Source organism: Salmo salar, chromosome ssa21 (assembly GCF_905237065.1).
Source record: "Salmo salar chromosome ssa21, Ssal_v3.1, whole genome shotgun sequence".
NCBI lineage: Eukaryota > Metazoa > Chordata > Actinopteri > Salmoniformes > Salmonidae > Salmo > Salmo salar.
Window position 1 is genome coordinate 39,102,259 of NC_059462.1, and position 22,047 is coordinate 39,124,305.

Below are 22,047 nucleotides of genomic sequence, written 5' to 3' on the forward strand. Positions count from 1 at the left end.
AAACATCATGATCATCATATGATCATCATATGATTAATGTCCAAAACATATGAAAGATTGTTGCAAAGTCTTTTGAAAAACCTTATCCTTAATGATGGTGGAATTATACAGGAACTTTCAATCAATGTCTCTCAGTTTAGGCAGCTTTTGAATTAGCAAACAAGTTGTTAGGAATAAACAATAATAGTGCCAGCTGGCACATGAAACTGATGCCTTGAAACACTATTTCAGACCCAACAACACCCATGCAATCTGCCATTAAGGGACATCATGCGCTTTGAGGCCTTTTCTATCCTCATTTGCAAGAGATATATAGCCTTGCCAAATCGACTGGGCTGTCACCTAAGCAGTACTTTAGACTAAACTGGAGCTTCAAACAGTCTCCAAAATGTCACAGATTGAGGAGTGTTTTCCGTTAGGAAACTTGCTCCGGAGGCGGTAAAAAGACAGAGGGGGGAGTGGTTAATACACAACACCTTAGGTAGAGCCTGTGGTCTTCTGCTAGCTTCTCTTTTTGTTGCATTGATTTGAAATATTTCTTCATGTGGATTTGAATCTTGTCAACATGTAAGGTCTCCCAAACCCTGCTGACTATAGACAATGAGCATAGAACTATAAATCACAATCCAAATAAAAGCTGTGAAGTATTTCAAACAACGGAGCCAACATAATGATGCTCTGTGTCTTTCATTTAGGTGGGCTGGCTACTTTCTTATACAGACCTCACTGGAGGCGCTCCCCTGGTCTCTGAGCTGTACTCAGACTAGAAATCACCTCTTCTGCTTCTGATTAACTTCAATTATGCTTTATCATCCTGTTTCATCATTAACATGCCTTATGTTTGCACAGAGTAAACACCCAGAGGCGCACATACTGGAGGCTTGCTAAGGGCTGTTATTGGAGAGGCAGATTAGAACTATGATTAACAAAAAAACACTGTACTCATTATTCACTGTAATGTTCTGTCAGCGCAACAGTATAATGTTATTGTAGTTTAGGGTTAGTTAGAACATTACCTATAACCCAGGGGGCTACTTATAACATCATTGTCTAAATTACATTGTCAAGCATTGCCATAGAAAACACATTGTAATGTATGTAGAAAAACACTCATCCATTTCTGGAAGTCTAAATATGGTACATGCAAAATATCCACCATTATTTCCCTCGCCGCAAAAGAGAAGAAACATATGCAGTTCATTTCACTGGGATTAACTTGCCTCTACCCTGAAGTAAATAAGCACAAATCCCCTAGCTTTGCCCATTCCATGTCTTATGCTTTAAATAAGTCATATTCTTGGGCTTAAACTATGGTCTGCTTTATTCACTGTTCTCATAATTAACCTCCATGCTAAAACGACAGATCTATCTCAAATCCTTTAGCTGTGGCTGAGCCGTGGCTGAGCCGTGGCAGGGTGCTGCTGGCAGTGTGCACTCTTTTTAACACATTCGTGTACAATTCTCAACACATTTTTTGTCAATTCCTGAAATGAATGTGTTGAAAGCTGTGTTAGATTATTGACCAATTGCATTGCAGATCCGAAGTCAACACACTGGCCCTTACTCTCTGAAAAGTGACAACTGACAGCTTGGAGTGAGCCTCAGCCAGCCAGCAGCAGGTATACAAAACAAGGTCAATTTACTCTTTATCCGAATGAGGTGACCATTTGATGCTAATGCAGCGCGAACACAGCAACATTTTAGCCATGACAAATTTTAAGAAGTTAGGCTAGTTAGGCAAAACCATGCACGTCACTATCATATTTCCCAGCATGCACTACTGCAGGTTGATTTAAAAAAAAATGTTTTTAACATCTGTGTTTTTGCATTTAGCAGACGTTAGTGAAATGGTTGTTCCAGTTTAAATGGGGCTTAGGTAGTCTCGTCACAATTTACCTAACTCTGGCAGTCATTCTGAATGCAGGTTGCGGCTGAATAAAAATTCAAACTTTTAGAGATCCTAGCACTGGCTGGATTCCAATAGGAATTACACTTCACTTTGCAAACCAGCATAATGTGACTCACAGGTAGGCTTGCAAAACTCTGGTAGCTTTACAAATATCCCAGTTGGGAACTTCCTGGGAACAGGTGGGAATAAGCAGGAAATCTGGAGTCCTTCAACCAGGATTTTAGGGAATTTTTGTTAAGTTACTGGAATTTTGCAACCTTACTAGCAGGCCTGATGTGGCCTGTAAACCATGAGTTTCAGACCACTGTGTAAGGCTAAACTAGTCCTAAGAAAAAAGGCCTGTCTGTAATGTATTGTCATAAAGAGTCATTGTAATGATAGCATTTGCATAGGAACTCACTTGGTGATAGCTACATGACTGAAAATAAACAAATTCAACAAGCATGTCTCTGTCACCAACAAATACTCTACAGTCATGGGTGGTAACTCTACAATTCACTCAAAAAGGCAAGGCACACTGGGAAAGTATATTGGAGGTGTGTCTTAGTTTGTTATTTTTAACTACCCGTGAGTGGAAGTTCTGTATCAGTTTAACTGTATATGTTAAACCTCATCTGTCTATGGTAAACCAGATCTGGATATTTAAGTTTCTAACAAGGAATAAATAGCTACCATATCCAACAATAGTCTGTCCTCCTGTATCTCAGGTACACAATGGTCTTAGTAGGTTTCCCTGGACTGTGTGTCTACCAGGCACTAACATGTTAGAAATATTTAAAGATGAAAATTTTGCATGTACAGAATTTGTTTCATGTAAGATTTTGTATATGGAGCGATAAATACATTTTTTAAATGGCAACTTTTTTTCTAAATGTCTTCCCCAGTCATTTACATAATTTTTAAAGTGGATTTAAGTGGAATACAACACAATGTGTAATAAAACAACAACACTGTGACTGTTAAAAGTAACACAACATATGTCATCCCTAACTATATGTATGATGTGTTAGAAAATAACATTTTCTAAGAGTGTGGTGGAGGCTCAAACAGGGACTGTGGGTGACTGGTTCCGAGTCAGAGCTCTAGTCAAAAGTTGTGCACTGCATAGGGAATAGGTTGCCATTTGAAACACAGCCTGGGTGTAATTTAGCTGAATGAACCTCCTGCTCTCAAAATACAATTCTAATGAGATGAGAGGACGGGGGGATGGGGTGCGACAGGGTGTCCAGCAGGTGACCCCGTGACGTCTGTGTGTTCTGGGCTCCAATCCCATGAACCGAATGGACCTCCATGATTATACAGACCTGTTGCGTTCAGCCAGAGAGCTAATCGATGTCTCATTAATTGGCATTGATTACAGCGCTGCCTCACTGTTTAATGCCTCTGTAAATGATACAAGTCCATTATGATGCCTGCCTATAAAGGATGAAAGGAAACAATCATCAATTGGGATCAATTACATTTTCAACCTCTATACCCATTGAAGGATGCATCCAAAATGGCACCCTATTCTGTTTATAGTGCACTACTTTTGACCAGGACCCGGTTGACCAAAATGATCTTAAGGCTAAGTTCATCATTAGATTATTTGGGGAAATGGGTTCCTGAGCACTTTATAAGGTATTTTGTGCCATTTCGCACACAGCTGAAGAGTCAACTAAGTTAATTCACACTGCAGTGTGTACTTCATTCAGTATGATCCTCATCTACATAAGAGACGCCAGCAGGGCAGGAGAGGATGGTGAGAGGGAAATGGGGCATGGGGAGCAAGCTCTAAACGGTACTGTAGGTAGCATATTATTATTATTATTTAACCTGGCAAGTCAGATAAGGACAAATTCTTATTCACAATGACGTCCTAGGAACAGTGAGTTAACTGCCTTGTTCAGGGGCAAAATGACAGCTTTTTACCTTGTCAGCTCAGGGATTCGATCTAGCAACCTTTTGGTTACTGGCCCAACGCTCTAACCACTAGGCTACCTGCCGCCCCATATCAAAGGAGCATCCAGGGACATCTGTAACCCAAGTCAACTAATGAGCTAAATATTCTTGTATTTATGCAAGAAATTACCTAACCAATCAGAAGTGCGCAAATCACTTAGGTCCGACCTTTGATTGACAGCTCAATCATTTCCAATCTTGAGTAAACCCTGTAGAGGAAGCAACATTTTATGACAGATTTTCTATTGTTCGTGATTGTCGGAAATCTGCGTAAAAAGCTAGAAATAACTAATCAAATCTTGAAATATATTAAGAGAAACACTGATAATCGATGGTCAGTTCATCACACTCGTACTGAGACGCGGTTGAATGTGCTTTTGGAACATTTACTTGGTCAGGTTTTCGTTGCAGTTGATTCATTGGATGGTGAGCCTACCCAAAGAGAGCGACATCTAATTTCATGTAGAAAGACATCTAAACTCTTCAAGAGGACATTTGAGTTCACTTTCCTCACTGCCCTACAATGTTTGATGGGACTGATCACTCCATATGTGTGGTAGGACTGTTGGGAATGTGAATTTGAAAGTTATTTTGTTTTCTATATTGAATTGATCTGGATGTTTACTGGTGATACTTGATATTACTATAGAAGGGTGCACCCAATTTTACCTGAGGTATTCAATCATTCAATCAATAAAATGTATTTATAAAGCCATTTTTACATCAGCAGATGTCACAAAGTGCTATACAGAAATCCAGCCTAAAACCCCAAACAGCAAGCAATGCAGATGTAGAAGCATAGTGGCTAGGAAAAAGTCCCTAGAAAGACAGGAACCTAGGAAGAAACCTAGAGAGGAACTAGGCTCTTAGGGGTGGCCAGTCCCCTTCTGGGTTTGCCGGGTGGCAATTATAACAGTACCAGGCCATTAAGGCCAGATTGTTCTCCAAGATGTTCAAACATTCATAGATGATCAGCAGGGTCAAATGATAATCACAGTGGTTGTAGAGGGTGCAACAGGTCACTACATTGAAACACTGTAGAACCATATACTATTAACCCAAGGTTTGAAATTTAACTAGGCCTATAATATTATTTTGTTAACATTGTTTACTGTGTGAATCAGACTGTGAAACATTTTTGCATATTTTATTATTTTTGAGAACTAAAATCTATTTTCCTAAAAATAAACAAGCAGGCATTTAGTACTTATATTTAAACTTCACATCCTGGTCTCTGGTCTGGTCTTTCATATGATAATCTTATTACTGCTCTTCCCGAACATAGTCCACCGGTCAGTTGTGTTGTTAAGAGTGTTTCATGCTAAGTGCATGCTACATATATATCACTCCCCTCTAGCAGCAGTACCTTAAGGTCACTCCCATTGAGTCTAATTCTGTTGATCCTCCGTCCACTGGGTCTGGAAGAGTCTATCCAGTAGATGAACTCCTTCCTGTAGTCAAAGTCTATATGGATGATGTTGTTCAGGCCCTGGATATAAGATAGACATTATTAGATTAGTTTATATTTATTGTCCTAGAAGAGGAAAATATTACCGCAGTTCAAATATTACATACACAAACCACATAGAAAAACAGCAACAAACAAACAACAGTAATCAGTCAGACATTAATAGTGAGTGCCCCAATGACCCAAACCTGCATATTAAGGGAGAAGCTACAGTGTAAATGGTGTAGCTCAGTTGGTAGAGCATGGTGTTTGCAACGCCAGGGTTGTGGGTTCGATTCCCACGGGGGGCCAGCACAGAAAAAAAATGTATGAAATGAAATGTATGCATTCACTACTGTAAGTAGCTCTGGATAAGAGCGTCTGCTAAATGACTAAAATGTAATGTAAATACTACATGAAACACTCCTTTCACTAGTTAAATTACTTTTCAAATCGCAATTGAGTGCAATTTAGAAAATAAGCAACATTCAAAAGCAGAAGATCTTTTAAATAAATGTTGTGATTAATTGGTACATCATGGTAACCTTTCATTCACTGCTTCAGTAATGTAAAGAGCCGTAAGAGAGCATTTACAAGTGAGGGCATATTCTTCAGTGAGACTCTGAAACTGGGTGTTTCACAGATGCAAGTAATACACACATAATGACCTGTAAACACACTTAGGCCTAGTTAATGTGTCCACCTGTGAAATGCAGTAACAATATTGATTTTGGATGATTTCCCCCGTGAATTGCAGTGACTGCCTCCAGCTATATTCAGAAACCCAGTGAAAACTGAAGCCCCACCAAGAGGAGCCTTAGCTATCAAAGAAATAAGAGTGAGGTACATCTCTTGCTGTCCATGCTAAGAAGACCCCCCTGTCAGTCAGACAGGAATGTCTCCCTAAACAATCGCACCTCCCCTACTGGGCTGCACAGCGGGTGCCAGGATAAGGTGTCAGAGAATCTTGACAGGCTGTATCAGACATCTTCATCAGATCATCAACGCCCTCAAAGACAGCCTGCGCCAAAGAGTCCTCAGGGACCTCTCCGTGGGAGCAGAGAGGTCTCTTTCTTCTCTCTCAGAGCAGCACAGCTCTTAAGTGCAACCAGCAGCTCTCTGGCAGGAAGAACTGCACACAGACAGACTCAATCGTTTACATGGTATAATACAAAATAGGGAAAAGACTGAGGTCTAAAGTAGGCCTATTGTATGTAGGCCTATCATCAGGTCTAATAATGCCTATTGTAGGCCTAACTATATGATAACGGGGGAGATGGTAGGCCTCAAATATATTTGTAGTATTATAAGGCCAGATACATTCCATATGATAAAAAAGTTTAATATTGTACACTGATTAGGTAATCTTAGATTAATCATTAGTGGTATGATCTGCATTGAACATGTGATGGTGTGCTACATTGACACGAGGTCAGTGGAGTGTTAGCCAGACAGCAATGCAGCGGGGCCACTTAGTAGAGACGGCTGTAATATGCATATATTATGCAGATCCCCCACTTTAGCTACCATTAAAGCTAGCATGGTGATTAAAGTGAATGATTGCTGCTGAGGCCAGCCAGGCCACTCAACAGAACAGTCAGGAGAGGAGGAGATGGTTCTCAATAGGCCCCTATAGAATTCTCCCAGCTTAAACTCCATTCTCAGAGTGTGTGATTCACATAATGAACATGTGATAACATGGCGGTAGTGATGAGGCCTAACAGTGATTGAAATAGGATCTCCAGAGGCATCTGGGTAAGACTATTTCCCTCTACCAATCAACATGGGCAGGTCAACTACCCCACAGGGAGGACGGGTGAATAATCACATTGAAATTGGAAGGTTGACAAGCTGGAGAATGACAGAGGGATGTAATGTGTTGGCTGAATGTAGATGGATAGACAGGATATATACTGCTCAAAAAAATAAAGGGAACACTTAAACAACACAATGTAACTCTAAGTCAATCACACTTCTGTGAAATCAAACTGTCCACTTAGGAAGCAACACTGATTGACAATACATTTCACATGCTGTTGTGCAAATGGAATAGATAAAAGGTGGAAATTATAGGCAATTAGCAAGACACCCCCAATAAAGGAGTGGTTCTGCAGGTGGTAACCACAGACGACTTCTCAGTTCCTATGCTTCCTGGCTGATGATTTGGTCACTTTTGAATGCTGGCGGTGCTTTCACTCTAGTGGTAGCATGAGACGGAGTCTACAACCCACACAAGTGGCTCAGGTAGTGCAGCTCATCCAGGATGGCACATCAATGCGAGCTGTGGCAAGAAGGTTTGCTGTGTCTGTCAGCGTAGTGTCCAGAGCATGGAGGCGCTACCAGGAGACAGGCCAGTACATCAGGAGACGTGGAGGAGGCCGTAGGAGGGCAACAACCCAGCAGCAGGACCGCTACCTCCGCCTTTGTGCAAGGAGGAGCAGGAGAAGCACTGCCAGCGCCCTGCAAAATGACCTCCAGCAGGCCACAAATGTGCATGTGTCTGCTCAAACGGTCAGAAACAGACTCCATGAGGGTGGTATGAGGGCCCGACGTCCACAGGTGGGGGTTGTGCTTACAGCCCAAAACCGTGCAGGACGTTTGGCATTTGCCAGAGAACACCAAGATTGGCAAATTCGCCACTGGCGCCCTGTGCTCTTCACAGATGAAAGCAGGTTCACACTGAGCACGTGACAGACGTGACAGAGTCTGGAGACACCGTGGAGAACGTTCTGCTGCCTGCAACATCCTCCAGCATGACCGGTTTGGCGGTGGGTCAGTCATGGTGTGGGGTGGCATTTCTTTGGGGGGCCGCACAGCCCTCCATGTGCTCGCCAGAGGTAGCCTGACTGCCATTAGGTACCGAGATGAGATCCTCAGACCCCTTGTGAGACCATATGCTGGTGCGGTTGGCCCTGGGTTCCTCCTAATGCAAGACAATGCTAGACCTCATGTGGCTGGAGTGTGTCAGCAGTTCCTGCAAGAGGAAGGCATTGATGCTATGGACTGGCCTGCCCGTTCCCCAGACCTGAATCCAATTGAGCACATCTGGGACATCATGTCTCGCTCCATCCAGCAACGCCACATTGCACCACAGACTGTCCAGGAGTTGGCGGATGCTTTAGTGCAGGTCTGGGAGGAGATCCCTCAGGAGACCATCCGCCACCTCATCAGGAGCATGCCCAGGCATTGTAGGGAGGTCATACAGGCACGTGGAGGCCACACACACTACTGAGCCTCATTTTGACTTGTTTTAAGGACATTACATCAAAGTTGGATCAGCCTGTAGTGTGGTTTTCCACTTTAATTTTGAGTGTGACTCCAAATCCAGACCTCCATGGGTTGATAAATTGGATTTCCATTGATTATTTTTGTGTGATTTTGTTGTCAGCACATTCAACTATGTAAAGAAAAAAGTATTTAATAACATTATTTCTTTCATTCAGATCTAGGATGTGTTGTTTAAGTGTTTCCTTTATTTTTTTGAGCAGTGTATAATGTAGAGCTCTCTCTGTAAGCAGTAAGCCACTGTGGCTTTTCTGACAACTTCCCAACTCTCATCTCAACTTCATAACAAGGTCAGGCAAGGCTACCAAGGCCTCTTATAGCTAAAAATGCTTCTGATGTGAAGTATCTCTCCAAATAGTTATACCTGTATCTAAGTAACCTGGAGCACTTACAAAATAATATATAAAGATAGCAAATGACAAATACAAACAAGAACTGTACATGTATCAATTAGCTTAGACAATGATATTCAAAAAGTTGTCAGTACTCAGTCCAATGAAGACACTAAATGTAACTGATTTACATAATGACTCATGTTGGAGACAGAGAGTGTTATTTGGGCTACATGAGGGTGTTTTCTAAGGGTTGGGAGTGTGGGCCCCTTGTTATTACAGACATGTCACTATACAGATCTTAAGTGTTGCACCATTAAAGGTTTCACAGTGCTGGCAATTCCATTTCATGACCCTGTGTGACTCATTAGAGATGATTCGCTCTCTCTCTCTCTCTCCTTCAAAGGGGCTTTATTGGCATAAGAAACATATGTTTACATTGCCAAAGCAAGTGAAATAAACAATAAACAAAAGTGAAAAGAAACAAAAAAAATGGAAATGAATAGTGAAGATAAAGATAGACATATCGGTCCCGCTTTAAGTGACTTGCAAGTAGCTTATAAAGGCTTCATAAAGCCTTCATAAACACTACATAAATGTGTCACAAATCATCTATAACCATATGTAATGCTCTATAAAGGGGTCATAAATGTGGCATAACTCTGACATAATGTGACATAACCACTATGTCAAATATGACATAAATCTGTGTTTTATTAAGGGTGGGATAAGCACTGCTTAATAAAGGCTTTATAAATCAAATTAAACTGAGGCTTCACAAAGAATTTATAACCTTGTCATGCATCTTGGTAGAGCATTGCAACACCAAGATAGTGGGTTGTATTCCCGGGACCATCCATACGTAAAAATGTATGCATGCATGACTAAGTAGTTTTGGATAAAAGCGTCTGCTTCTGCTAAATTGTACATATTATATTACTCTACATTTCTAGGATAGCCCGACCTCTTCAGTTCTCTCGGTTTTCTTTTTCCAGGTTTCGGATTTCCCAATTTTTTTCATGCTTTTCCCCCAGTTTTGTCATACTTTTTAATTTAAAAAAAATAATAAATAAAAATAAAAAAAATAAATAAAATAATAATATATATATATATATATTAAACCACATCAGGGTACGACTTTTGAGGTCTGGAAAAAAATCTAAGAAACTTTGATTTTTGAGTGTAGTTTCCCTTTAATTCAGAGCACATGCCCTGCACTGTTCTTGTTTCTGTAGCACAATAGGTGCACATGTGATGAGTTTGCAAATCAAATGCAGACTTGTGGTGCCACTGGACAGAGAAAAACTATTAAATTAACCTCTACGGGATCAGTGTCCCCCCGCAGTACTATTGCGCTAACGTAGGCTAATGTGATTAGTATGAGGTTGTAAGTTACAAAACAAATTCCCAGGACATAGACATATCTGATATGGGCAGAAAGATTACCGTAATTTCCGGACTATTAAGCGCACCTAAATATAAGCCGCACCCACTGAATTAAAAAGTATTTTTTATTTTGAACATAAATAAGCCGCACATGTCTATAAGCCGCAGGTGCCTACCGGTACATTGAAACAAATGAACTTTACACAGGCTTTAACGAAACACGGCTTGTAACAAAAATAAATAGGCTTTAACGAAACACGGCTTGTAACAAAAAATAAAAAATTAGCAGTAAACAGTAGCCTACCAAGAAAGTAATTGGTCACCATCTTCCTCCTCCTGTGCACTGAAACCACTGAAGTCATCTCCTTCAGTGTCGGAGTTGAATAGCCTCAGAATTGCTTCATATTGGATCGTTTTCATTGTCGCTCTCGTCACTTTCATCCGGAGGCAAATCCCCCGCTGAGCCCTCTTCAACACGCAGCAGTCCAGCCTTTCGAAACCCGTTGATGATAGAGGATTTTTTGACAATGCTCCACGCTGTCAGGACCCACAAATTTGAAAGCGGGAAAAATCCATATATTAGCCGCGTCATTGTTTAAGCCGCGAAGTTCAAAGCGTGGGAAAAAAGTTGCGGCTTATAGTCCGGAATTTACGGTACATTCTTGTTAATCTAACTGCACTGTCCAATTTACAGTAGCTATTACAGTGAAAGAATATAATGCTATTGTCTAGGAGAGTGCACAATTATGAACTTAAATGTATTAATAAACAAATTAGGCACATTTAAGCAGTCTTGATACAACATTTTGAACGGATATGCAATGGTTCATTGGATCAGTCTAAGTTGCACATACACTGCTGCCATCTAGTGGCCAAAATCTAAATTGCACCTGGGCTGGAATAATGCATTATGGCCTTTTTCTTGCAATTCAAAGATGGTACAAAAAATAAAAAAATGCATGTTGTTTTCTTTGTATCATCTTTTACCAGATCTAATGTGTTATATTCTCCTACATTAATTTAACATTTCCACAAACTTCAAAGTGTTTCCTTTCAAATAGTATCAAGAATATGCATATCCTTGCTTCAGGTCCTGAGCAACAGGCAGTTAGATTTGGGTATGTCATTTTAGGTCGAAAATTGAAAAAAAGGGTCAGATCCTTTTGAGAGGCTTTTATTTATTGTAATTAAAAATAGTTTTAGTAGTTAAGTGTTGAGTTATATTATATAGCTACCTCAATCGTTATTTCAAATAATTTCGGTGACTTATATTGCATCCATCCTTGCTTCAGGGCCTGAGCTACAGGCAGTTAGATTTGGGTATGTCATTTTAGGCGAAAATTGAAAAAAAGGGGGCTATCCCTAAGAAGTTTAAAGTAAGTACAGACACATGCGATATAGAGTCTTTATGGATTTGTTATGAATGATCGAAGGCATCTCACTTCAAACAAAGTATTACAGGACACTACATAAAGTGTCAATAAATATGTTATAATGTACTGCTGATTTTTGAAGGTGCTCATGATTCACAGGGTACTGTAGGGTGTGAAAGGTATTTCAATTTGATGAAAGGTATTTAAGTTTGATGGACCTGCAAAGCTTGTGTTTGTGTGTGTCAGAGCCAAGATGATTTGGAGTAGTCGAACCTGAGACTACCGCACCAGATATTCATTCCTCTTCTGTTCCCATTCCCTCATTATATTGTTGTGTGCGTGTTTATGTACTGAGGAATGTGACTTGGTTCCATAAGAAAGCCACTTTAAATGTCCTTATTTTGGGGGCTTTCATCAAGGTAAGTGTTTCTTGGTATAATGTCGTCCCCAACCATTCAAAGTTGGCCTTAGTGGGAGTGACCATTGAATTCTATGGGAGGGACCTTACTGAGTAAAGTATTTGTCATCGTTCCCCCTGGTCGACACTAGTTAACACAGCCACAAAGTCATAATTTTGACTAAACCCTACCCATTTCCACAACTTCTCTTCTTAAAATTAGATTTGAAACCTAAACCTAGCTAATGAAGATTAAGTTTGATGCGTTGGTCCACCAGGGTGGGTGGAAGTGTCTGGGAATGAGATTAGGTGTAATGTGTGTAATTCAGAGCGTGTGCCATCCTTCAGCACAACATGTCACTCTTTATAAAGCACAGACCTTCACCTGGAGCGAGTAGACCACAGGGGAGTGCAACATTTGACCTCTGGGTCTAGGGCACCCTTGTGTGTCTGCTTTCTCCTCAGGTTGTCCTTCCTCCCCTCTGTAGATCCAACACAAATCCAGATCCCATTGGCCAGTCCCAGCACCAGACCACCAGACGAGGCGCGGAGGAGGGACCAAAGATCACACTGTCACCTGGAGCGAACAGGCCACAGGGAAGCACCACCTTTGATCTCTGGGTCTAGGGCTCCCTTGTGTCTGCTTGCTCCACAGGTTGTCCTTCCTCCCCGTTACAGATCCAGATCCCGACCCAGCACCTGCAGCAGCCCCAGTTCCCGATTCGTGTTTTTTTCCCTGTTCCGCAGCACTAGACCAGCACCAACCCTTGGCTTCCAGTCCCGGGCCCAGCGCGACTTCCAGTCCCGGCCCCAACCCCAGCACCAACCCTGGACACAGCACCGAACAACCACAACTGCCAAATCCTTTGAGCAACTGCCAGCACAGACCCCACCCCTTCCCCTCCACCAACACAAAGACGCAGACATATTGTGGCGTGACTGACTGGACTGACAGAATTTTCTGATTATTTTTTGATTCATTGATTGCTTTTGTTTTTTTGATTGGATGACCATTAGTTTATTTTGCCTAATTTGAATTGATTACTTATTGTTTGATTTGTTTATTATTTGGAATTTTAAATTATTTACGGATTTGAATTTAAACTTGTTGAACATTTTAAACCTTCATGAATTTTGGAATAACCAAATAAAATCTTTATTAAGCACATGTTTAAATCATATTCAACATAGTGGGTTATGTCACATTTGACATTGTTGATTATGTCACACAGTTATGCCACATGTATGAAGCCTTTACAAAGCATGACATGTGATTGTCTTTTTTTAAACATTTAACCTTCATTTAACTAGGCAAGTCAGTTCAGAACAAATTCTTATTTACAATGACGGCCTATATAGATGCTTTGTAACACATTCATGTAATGCTTATGAAGGCATTATGAAGCCTTATAAGCTGAATGTTATTTCAGCTTATAAAGCACGCGGGACTGATAATTCTAACGTTATATTATCAGCTGTGTACAGTGTTTTGACCTTTACTGTAGTGGGAAATATAAGGGTCCCACAGAGTGTTTCTTGGTAGTCTGAAACATATGTACTTTTAAACAAAAGGATACACCTCACACACAAGGTTATGTGCTTAGAAAAAAGAAAACACCTGCACCATGTCAGATATAAAGTTGAAATGTATAACAGTTTGAATCCCAATATTACACTTTATATACATCACAGAAGACTGAAATATAACAAAACCGTTTGACATAGAAACACTACATTTTCGGCAATTCATTTTTTAAATGTTCTTAATTATGAAAAATATCATTAACATTCAACCAATGAGGCCACAATAGGGCGTTTTGGCCATCTGACTGCATGAAAGATCTACGATGAATCCACTAATTATATGTCACTCTGGATAAGACCGTCTGCTAAATGTGTACAATTTTAACATTTAAAATATAAACAAAATGGCAGAGTAGTTGCAAGATAATCTGACTGACAGTGATAAATATATGCAAACCAGGTATGGTTACAGATCTAATTGTATTCACTTGATTTCTGGTTTCTGTCATTTTACCCTGAGTTGTTCTTACTTTGCCAAAACAGAGTGACAGACATACTACGGATTCCTATGCATATTTTGTCATCAGTTTAAAACAAATACCACCACAAGTGTAGATATATGGTTTCCTCTTACCTGTTTCAAAATGGTGTAATTTGATCCATCCACACTTAGTTTCCGGATTTCATGATGATCTGCCAGTACGAGAAAAGGTTCCTCCACTGAAAGGAAGAGAACCATAAACATAATTTAGAATAAGGTAAATGCCTCCAGTGTGGCGCAGTGGTCTAAGGCTGTGCCACTAGAGATTCTGGGTTCGAATACAGGCTCTGTCGCAGCCGGCCACTACCGGGAGACCCATGGTGCAGCGCACAATTGCCCCAGCATCGTCCGGGTTAGGGGAGGGTCCCATCGCGCACTAGCGACTCCTGTGGCGGGTTAAGTGGCTTTGTGTCAAGAAGCAGTGCGGCTTGGTTGGGTTGTGTTTCGGAGCTCTCAACCTTCGCCTCTCCCGAGTCCGTACGGGAGTTCCAGAGATGAGAAAAGACTAACTACCAATTGGATACCATGAAATTTGGGAGAATAAGGTAAACATTTCTTTAATTGGAACCATTCCATCAGACTCAAAACACATTTCATGCAATTCTACGTCAGAAGACATTAGCTTACATTACAGGCTACTAATTATAATTGCCAGTGTCATATTGATTCATCTAAAGATGAAGCCATAGTCTACTACTCACGGTGACGGCCGATGCGCTCATCGTGGCAATAGCTTATTTCAAGATGAGCTGCTTTGTACAACAGTGCTGCTGTTCTCTAAAAATTGGGTTGTTGAGAAACATTTGTTCTATTGGTTCTACGGACAGATTAGTCTTCTCTTTTCAGTAGTAGGCATTTGCCTTCCAAACTACGTTTTTCCTGCAATTGCATTTAGAAATTTGCAAAAGGCAAACAGACAGCCGCAACCAACTCTAGAAATATAATCCATAGATGGCAGTTCCCATTCACGACCGGCAGGCATTGCTAGTGCATCCACGAGTTTAACAATCAAATTGCCAGGGTAAGAGGTTGCAAAACCCTTCTATGGATTATATGTCTATGACCACAACACAACAAGCTGTTTATTTGGCGCGCATGCTGCCCAAATTGTGGCCTTCCCGACTGTAGGCAACCGGCAACTTCAAAAATAAAGGAAACACTTGAGTAAATGAGGAATACAAAGTTTATGTTATGGTGTGTGGGGTGCATTTTCCTGGCATGGTTTAGGTCGACTTGTAGAATGTATGCCAAGGTGCATTGAAGCTGTTCTGGCAGCTCAAGGTGGCCCCACATCCTTTTAAGACACTTTATGTTGGTGTTTCCATTATTTTGGCAGTTACATGTATGCTCTTGTGCTAAAATATACAGTTTTTTACAATAGCTTACACATTAAAAGTGGCATTTGAGGCACTCTCAGTGAAACCATTAACTCATGTACCTAATCTTCAGACCAAGTCTGCAAAACTGCAAGCACATTATCTGCTTTACACTCAGTTTGCAATTGTAAAACACACTTTTTGCAAAACACTAAACACAGTTCTCTACATTAGACACATCATTCAAAACTAACAAGTCTTGTGTTTCATTTGGAAAACACTGCCTTTCAAAATGCTACTCTCATTTACCGATTACTTACACCCATGTGAAAACACACAGCTAATTTCTTCACTTAGAAATTAGAACTTGAGCACTATAAATAGGCTTCAGGTTGGCTTTCTTGGTTTGGACAACAATGGAGGCCAATTTTGGAGAGAGTTAGAGGAAGAGGAGTGAGAGTAAGAGGGGGACGAGGACAAGGAGGAAGACAAGGACGAGGATGAAGACAGGGAAGGAGGAAGGAGAACAATCACAGATGACATCCGGGCCACTTTGGTTGACCATGTGGTCAACCATGGTTTGAGTTTCAGGGAGGCTGGGCAGAGGGTCCAGCCTAACTTGAGCCCGCTACACTGCAGCAAGTGTCATCTGGACATTTCAAAATGAGAACAGGTAAGTAAACCTACCCTCTATACCATGCTACTGTACTTCCAGCACTGCAGCATTACAGTAACATTTCATTTCATACTGAAAGAAATCTTGCACCCAAACCATTCACATCATGTTTTTGCAGAATTGCTAGATTACCCTTCAATGGGGGAAGAAATGTCTGTTCACAGCAGAGCAGGGACAACACATAGTGAATGTGGGCATTTCAAACAACAGCATACGTTTACGACAACTGCAACACCACATCATCACTGACAACACATTCAGTAACATAAATAGGGTAAGTTTATCTGCACTTGGCCGTCTCCAGAAACGCCATCAGATTCGTATGAAGCAGCTCTACAGAGTACCATTTGAACGAAATTCTGACAGAGTGAAACAACTGCACTATGAATACGTACAAGTAAGCTATAATAACCTGTAATTGGTACTGTATTTCAGTGTATTATGCTACATATTGACTGCTCTGTCTATTCATACTGTCATACAATAATGTTTTGTCTTGACGGTTTCAGAGAGTTATGGAACTAGATGCTGCTGCAGAAAATCATGATTTCGTCTACGTTGATGAGGTCGGCTTTAACCTAGCCGAAACAAGACGCAGGGAAAGAAACCTCATAGGACACCGCACCATCGTGAGTGTCCCTGGACAGCGTGGTAGCAACATCAATGTGTGCAGCCATTAGTCAGAACGGTGTCCATCATCATGCCACTATTGGTCCTCACAATACTGCCCACATTATCACCTTCCTTGACACCCTGCATAATATCCTCATTCCCAATGTCCAGAAGAATGGACCAGAGCAGTCCAGGTTTGTTGTCATCTGGGACAACGTAAGTTTCCACCAGGCTGCTCTGGTCCGCAATTGGTTCATTGACCATCCGCAAGTTTTGATGCTCAACCTGCCACCATATTCTCCTTTTCTAAACCCAATAGAAGAGTTATTTTCGGGGTGGCATTGGAAGGTATACGATTGCCAACCCCACCAACGCATACCCCTTCTCCAGGCGATGGAGGAGGCCTGTGGTGACATAGACTAGGGGGCATGCCAGGGCTACGTCCCCCGCTGTTTAGCCAGAGAGAATATCGCTTGAAATGTTGATGAGGTGCTGTAGCCAGCTCCAAATAGGAGACAGGATGCACCCTAATTGTTTTTTTCTTTACAGTAACAAGCCTATTTGTTTATCTTCTACGTATTTGTTTTGTCTCTTACTGTTCATCCCAAAATCTAGATGAAAATACATTTAATTTTTTCCTCCTGTGCATTTCTGTTTATAGTGTAAATATATATTGAATATGCATACATACTGTATATATTTGTGCACATACATGTACGTGTGAGTGCTATGACAAACTGCCGTGGACTCCACTGCACTCTGAACATGCAAAATACACAAGATAGTAATGTTTTACATTTGTCACACCCGTGTGTTGTTGGCGTGTATAAGAGCTAATCATTTGATGGTTTGTGTGTAGAGTTTTGATGTAAAAACAGCATTTTGAGAAGAGCTAAAATAGTTTTGAATGAAGTGTTTGGTTTTTCAAGAGACGTGTGACATTTTGCATGTTGTGTGTGTGTTTTGAGTCTAGAGAAAAGGAGCCATGGTTTCAGAAAACATGTGTAAGCAATTGTCAAAAACTGTAATCCACAGTTCTTTTTTAAAACTATTGATCCTCTATGGCTAAAGTATGCTCTCTGGTGCATTTTGAAAATTGAGAGTGGCTCCTGTGGTTGAAAAAAAAATAATAATAACTTAATTTGTATTTATTTTTCCCACCTGGGCCCAGCCCCTGACTCACACAATTGACCAGTCACATGTAGTTATTATGCAGTTTATTTTGTGTTTATTTATGAATCAGTTACCCAATCAAGGCAGGGCCTCCCAGTTACCCACGTGGGCCCCCTACCTCCTCTCCTCCCACATCTGATTATAAGCAGAGTGGCAGCAGCAGGCTGTCTACACTCATTGAGAGTGGGCTCCTGAATCCTTCTGTGGTTGTCGGTTACAGTATATACTGTACAGTATATATATATATATATATATATATATATATATATATATATATATATATATATATACACACACACACAGTATAATGTGTATATATATATATATATTGAAGAGGTTTGCCACAATATATATATTGTGGCAAACCTCTTCAAAGTTAGGAGCGTTTGTCACAAATTAAGTGGGAAACTGTCACCAAAGTCAGCCCAGAATGAAAGTTCTTTCGAACATGACAGTACCTGTGTGTTTGTTTCGCTGTCCTGGTCCACCCAGGCCACAGGTAAGGTCAAGGATAGCAGGGTTCGGTACACAAATCTGGTTCTCGGTAGGTCCAGGTCTAAACGCCAACAGGTAAGTCCAAAACAGTCCAGCTCGTACACGGTAAATCCAGCCAATGTAGATTGTCTCTTTCTCTATGGTTCATAGATCCTTCCCGCCCTCTCTCTCTCTTCCTGGTTTTTCTTGACCTTTTATCTGTGGGTCGGCTCCACCTTCTGAGGGTTCCCCTTGCTTCTGGGAATTGTAGTTTTGGCAGTCGGCCATTTTGTGATCTGTAGTTCTGATCGGGGTGGCCATTTTAGTGATCGGGCAGAGCCCGTTTATTAGTTCTGCCCTCACATATCTGCCATTTATCACTCGACCCCCTTCTTTGCCACACATCTCCCCCCCTAGATCCGACCCCCTAGGTCGGGCTACCGTAGCAAAATATTCGTGCATGCGGGATAACCCATCCACATTTCCCATTTCCTTTCCTGCTCTGTGTTTCAAGTCAAAGTGAAATGGTTGGAGACTCAAAAACCACCGCATCACCCGAGCGGTCTTCTCTTTAGCCCTATGCATCCAGGTGAGTGGTGCATGGTCACTGATGAGGGTGAAGTGGCGCCCCAGCAGGTAGTATTTCAGGCTTTCCAGAGCCCACTTTACTGCCAGCGCCTCTTTCTCAACAACTGAGTAGTTGGTTTCCCGTGGTTCCAGCTTCCTGCTTAAAAACAGGATGGGGTGTTCCACCCCTTCTACCTCTTGGGACAGCACTGCTCCCAAGCCGACCTCTGAAGCATCCGTCTGAACCACAAACTCTCTCTCAAAGTCTGGTACCACCAGCACTGGATTACAGCAGAGGGCCTCCTGTAATGTCCTAAATGCTTTGGTGGCCCTTTCATCCCACTTGACCATGTTTGGCCCTCTGGCTCTAGTCATGTCGGTGAGTGGGGTGGCCACTGTGGCATAACTTGGGATGAACTTCCGGTAGTACACGGTCAACCCTAGGATGGCTCGAACCTGCTTCTTATTTACTGGTTTCGGCCATTCTCTAATTGCCTCCACCTTCTTACGTTGGAGTTTGATTAATCCTCTTCCCACTGTGTATCCCAGATACTCCGTTTCCTCTAACCCCACATAACACTTGGCAGGGTTCGCTGTGAGCCCTGCCTTTCTAAGGCCGTCTAACACGCCTGTACCCGGTGTAAGTGGGATTCCCAATCTGGGCTGTAGATCCCCACGTCATCTAAATAAGCTGCGGCGTATGTTTGGTGCGGTTTTAGGACCTTGTCCATGAGCCATTGAAAGGTGGCTGGGGCCCCGTGTAGGCCGAATGGCATGACGGTGTATTGAAACAAACCGTCAAGGGTTGCAAAGGCTGTCTTTTCTTTGGCCCTGGGGGTCAGAGGAATTTGCCAGTACCCTTTTGTCAGGTCCAGGGTCGTAATGTACCGAGCTTTACCAATTTTCTCCAGTAGTTCGTCTACTCTGGGCATGGGGTAGGCATCAAACTTGGAGATTTCATTTACCTTCCGAAAGTCGTTACAGAACCGCAAAGACCCATCGGGCTTGGAGACCATCACAATTGGGCTAGACCACTCACTATGTGACTCTTCGATCACTCCAGCTGTCAACATTTTCTCCGTCTCTGCTCTAATCGCAGCCTGTCGAGCCTCGGGTACCCGATATGGCCTCATGCTCACTTTTCTCCCTGGTAGGGAAACGATATCATGAGCTGTAACCTCAGTTCGGCCGGGTACTTCTGAAAACACATCTCTGTTTTTCTGGATCAGGGTCTTTACTTCCTGTACTTGTGCTGGGGACAAAGTAGGTGAAATATTTACTTCAGCTGTCTCCTGAGTGTGTGTGGGGTACGTGACCATTAGTGTTTCTCTCTCTCTCCATGCTTTTAACAGGTTTATGTGATAGATCTGTTCCTGGGGCCGTCGACCTGGCTGTCGGATCCGATAATTAACCTCTCTAGGCTAGGCGGGACGAATTCGTCCCACCTACGTAACAGCCACTTGCAGCCTGTGGCGCGATTTTCAAAATCTTAAAAATCCTATTACTTCAATTTCTCAAACATATGACTATTTTACAGCCATTTAAAGATAAGACTCTCGTTAATCTAACCACACTGTCCGATTTCAAAAAGGCTTTACAACGAAAGCAAAACATTAGATTATGTCAGCAGAGTACCAAGCCAGAAATAATCAGACACCCATTTTTCAAGCCAGCATATAATGTCACCAAAACCCAGAAGACAGCTAAATGCAGCACTCACCTTTGATGATCTTCATCAGATGACAACCCTAGGACATTATGTTATACAATACATGCATGTTTTGTTCAATCAAGTTCATATTTATATCAAAAACCAGCTTTTTACATTAGCATGTGACGTTCAGAACTAGCATACCCCCCGCAAACTTCCGGGGAATTCGCTAACATTTTACTAAATTACTCACGATAAACGTTCACAAAAAGCATAACAATTATTTTAAGAATTATAGATACAGACCTCCTCTATGCACTCGATATGTCCGATTTTAAAATAGCTTTTGGTGAAAGCACATTTTGCAATATTCTAAGTACATAGCCCAGGCATCACGGGCTCGCTATTTAGACACCCGGCAAGTTTAGCACTCACCATAATCATATTTACTATTATAAAAATGTCATTACCTTTTGTTGTCTTCGTCAGAATGCACACCCAGGACAGCTACTTCAATAACAAATGTTGGTTTGGTCCAAAATAATCCATCGTTATATCCGAATAGCGGCGTTTTGTTCGTGCGTTCCAGACACTATCCGAAATAGTAAAGAAGTGTCGCGCGCTTGGCGCAATTCCTGACAATAAAATTCAAAGTATTCCATTGCCGTACGTCGAAGCATGTCAACCGCTGTTTAAAATCAATTTTTACGTCATTTTTCTCGTAGAAAAGCGATAATATTCCGACAGGGAATCTCCTTTTCGGCAAACAGAGGAAAAAATCCCAAAGGCGGGGCGGTCGGGGTCACGCGCATAAGCTAGTGTCTCTTGATGGGCCACTTGAGAAAGGCGATAATGTGTTTCAGCCTGGGGCTGGAATGACGACATTCTGTTTTTTCCCGGGCTCTGAGAGCCTATGGAAGACGTGGGAAGTGTCACGTTAGAGCAGAGATCCTTAGTAAATGATAGAGATGGCAAAGAAGTTCCAGAAATGGTCAGACAGGCCACTTCCTGTAAAGGAATCTCTCAGGTTTTGACCTGCCATTTGAGTTCTGTTATACTCACAGACACCATTCAAACAGTTTTAGAAAATGTAGGGTGTTTTCTATCCATATGTAATAAGTATATGCATATTCTAGTTACTGAGTAGGAGTGGTAACCAGATTAAATCGGGTATGTTTTTTATCCAGCCGTGTCAATGCTGCCCCCTAGCCCTAACAGGTTAACTTCTCCTATTCTCTCCAGTACTTCATATGGTCCTTTCCATGTGGCTAGTAGTTTGCACTCTACCGTGGGGGATCAGCACTAACACCTTATCTCCCGGTTGAAATTCCCTCAGGGTAGCCTGCCGGTTATAAGTGTGCCGCTGGTGCTCTTGTGCTTGTCTCATGTGCTCTCTGACGATGGGCATGACTGTGGCTATCCTGTTTTGCATTGCCGTGATGT

General features: G+C 41.8%; 1 pseudogene; it reads right to left on the minus strand.

Annotated features, from left to right (window-relative positions):
- LOC106582301 (low-density lipoprotein receptor-related protein 1B-like) overlaps positions 1 to 22,047 on the minus strand; it is a 407,952-nt pseudogene that overhangs the window by 68,797 nt on the left and 317,108 nt on the right.